Source organism: Mizuhopecten yessoensis, unplaced genomic scaffold (assembly GCF_002113885.1).
Source record: "Mizuhopecten yessoensis strain PY_sf001 unplaced genomic scaffold, ASM211388v2 scaffold3575, whole genome shotgun sequence".
NCBI classification, from domain to species: domain Eukaryota; kingdom Metazoa; phylum Mollusca; class Bivalvia; order Pectinida; family Pectinidae; genus Mizuhopecten; species Mizuhopecten yessoensis.
Genome location: NW_018405113.1, coordinates 932,453 through 935,808, shown reverse-complemented (window position 1 = coordinate 935,808; position 3,356 = coordinate 932,453). Strand labels below are relative to the sequence as shown.

Here is a 3,356-nt window from a genome sequence, read left to right as displayed (position 1 = left end):
AAATATAGGTATTATACAATCGCCCGTAGCTATGAACACTCCCGTAAATGCGAAAACCAACCAAAATCATAAGGAACACGTTTTGTTTGTTGTTCTGTCTATTTGTCAGCCAATGTCTTCAACCACGGGGACTTGTGAAGTAGCCATCTTGGATTTTTTTTATGAAAAAGTGTTTCTCTCACTTTTTTTCATATCTGTGTACATATTCTCAACATACCGAGCAAATACTCTCGTTTTTTTGTTAATTATCTAAAGAAAGTCGAAAATCGGCAATTCAACCATAGGCTAATTCAACCCAACATTTGAAAATGTTCCACCACTTACATTTTGATGATTTTTCCTCTCATCAATAGCATATTACGTACTGTTTAATAGGATAAAAATTGGTTTGCATCCAACGCCCATAAAAGGGTGTATTCTCTAAAAAACACAGTTTTTGTGTCTAAAATGTTATCATCGAAAATGGCATTTTTGAGATTGTTTCTTCCATAAAACAGCCAAATGGCGCGATGGAAACATGATTTTTTGTCACAATCATGCCATGAATGTATTCTTTACGGTGACCATCATTTGATTAGATTTTCATTAATATTTTACATAACATGCACATTTTATCAACACTTAGACAGCTTCTGAAAGGTACAACTTTGAGGAGCCATAAAAAACAAACCAAGTGACCTAAATCTTTATACTTCATAGTATTTGGAAACCGGCCCTTTAGGATCGGTTTTCAATAGTTTTTTTCTGTTAGTATGCTTTTGTGAATTTATATTGACTTTTCGATCAGTTTCTGTCTGCGATAAAAAAAAAAAAGGTACTGTGTATCGCAATACCTCCTGTATTGGATGTAATTAACATATGAAGCCAGTTGTTATTTGCTCAAGCAGCATTGACTTATATATACATAAACCAAACACATGGATAATGTTGTGATAGAATAATTACTGCAACCTTATCTTAATACGCTGTTCAGGTATCATGTCCTTGTTGGTTCCAACGAAGTTTGAGGTGTATGTAAATAATGCCTAATGTATAAGTTTCATTTCATATTACAGTAAATATACACTTTTGAAAACAAAGTCGTAAATTCATTTTGTATCATACATTCAGACTTCCTCGTGTCTTTATGTGGCAGGGTTAAAATCTTAAGAGTGTAAATAGTAAGTTTTAATCCTAAGTGTTGTATTATTTTATTAGCATCATCATCAGCACATCATTTTACCTTTCACCAAGTACAATGTGTTATCCAAGTATTGTCCATGTATATGACATTGTGTGTGTATTAACCTGTAGCTAGAGTGATCTGAAAGGTGAGCATGTGTGAGTGGTGGGGAGCCAACTTTACCTGTATAGGTATATACAGGTAAGCATATACTTCTATAAGTGGAACCTTCTAATTGATCACCTGACATAAGATGATGATACCATTGGTTGAGATATTGAAAGAAACATGTTTTTATTGGTCCTCATTTTCCCTCCACTTTTTGTCTGTAAGAAAGATTTCTTTGTGTGATTTGACACTTTCGAGTCAGATCTTGGAGAAGCCACTTGGGATTACTATTCTACTACTTTTTGCTCAACCTGGACATGGCTTCATACTCCTGTAAGTTTCTATTTGTTCTTCTCTATTAACATGTAGTTTGTATAATGTTGTAAAATATCTAATTGCTACCTTTTGAATGTACTTGAGTCTGACAAAATGTTGGAAGACTAAATGTCGAATTTAAAGTAATACAAATCTGTTGTAAAAAGTTAAACGGCTTGAACATAAAACTATTTTCATGCATTTATTGTATTTCTGCAGTAACTGAGATTGATATCTTGGTACATTTATTGGTTTTATTTTGGTGAAGATGTTTTAAGAGTAATTAGAACCATCGTAACATGTAGTATTTTATTTATGCATAGGACCCTGGGTCGACTGAATATTGATTACAATTGGAAGAGTCTAGGAATTCGGCCCATAGCCAGGTACACATATATCTATATATTATGGCGAAGTTTGTATTTTGAGTATCATTCCAAGTAAATGCTAAATGTAATGCTTGGGGTAGATTATCTCCCCTTAGACTGTATCGATCCAAGATTTATAAGTGTAAATATATATTGTGTAAAGGTTAATAAATCCAACATATTGTGTATTGTTAGAATGATATGGTTTCATAGATTATTTGAAGTAACATTGAATAAATAGGGTCATATGTATGTATGTATGTATGTATGTATGTATGATAATGTATGTATGCATGCAAGTATAGATGTAAGAGATATGTATGTCATCTAAATGTGTCTTATTTGTATCTGTTACAGAATTCAGGATATCCATGTAAAGATATAACAGACAGATATTAATTCATGGAATTCGATGATATACATGCAAGAATAAACGTGAACTGATTAATGAACAGTCTTTGTCAAACATTCACTGGGAACTAACCCAGCCCAGTTACATTTAGATATATTCAATTTAATAGTTACCTATAAGGCATTAAGCATGCCATCATAGTATTTGACCCTTTTAAAGCTAGATTTGTTAAGTCGGACAAATGATCCTATATTATGGCATAAATTGATGTAATGTCATTTGGTTAATTGAAATGTGCAGGTGTGAAATTAACAAAAGAATTAATTAAATGCAAATTCAGATATATGTATTTTATCTATTTCAAAAACTTGGATAGTTACAGTTCTTGTTTTGTTTTAGCCAGGTTTGTTTTACCCTCTGAGGTCAAACANGTGTGAAATTAAAAGAATTAATTAAATGCAAATTCAGATATATGTATTTTATCTATTTCAAAAACTTGGATAGTTACAGTTCTTGTTTTGTTTTAGCCAGGTTTGTTTTACCCTCTGAGGTCAAACAGCAGCCTATCTCTCCACAACACTCGGGTAACCACGTACCATTCTGTACATCACAGTCTTTATTGAGTTTGAAGCAGCAGTCGGTTGGACAGTTTTCTGGTGTTTCTCCCTTGTCACACACACCGTTGTAGCACGAGTCCGGAGTCGCGTCTTTATCTTTAGAGTCAGACTCAGTCTCAATGTCAAACTTCTTCGAACAGTGATGATGGAAACACTTAGAAAACGACCAGCAAAATCCTGGAACTTTCCTCCACCAATTTCTGCATTTCTGTTTGATGTTGTCCTGACCACCACATCCTCCGCAGCTGAATTCGCCTTTCCTAACAGTACCGCCTACTTTCTTAACAACGCCACATAACCCACAATAGTCGGCATTTGATGCTGAGTGCCATGTTTTCCCGTCACATTTAAGCGGTTTTCCGTTTACACAATTATTGCAACAGCTGAACCAGTGTAAACGAAAGACACCTCCCCATTTTAGTTCCAGACATCTG

The 3,356-nt window shown here is 34.0% G+C and overlaps 1 long non-coding RNA gene across 1 annotated transcript; it reads left to right on the top strand.

Annotated features, from left to right (window-relative positions):
• Nucleotides 1-1,534: 1,534 nt before the first annotated feature.
• On the top strand, nucleotides 1,535-2,521 carry LOC110447695. The gene is made up of 3 exons (XR_002462624.1): nucleotides 1,535-1,603; nucleotides 1,909-1,971; nucleotides 2,311-2,521. It is a non-coding gene; the product is annotated as an uncharacterized LOC110447695 (long non-coding RNA).
• The last annotated feature ends 835 nt before the right edge of the window (nucleotides 2,522-3,356 follow it).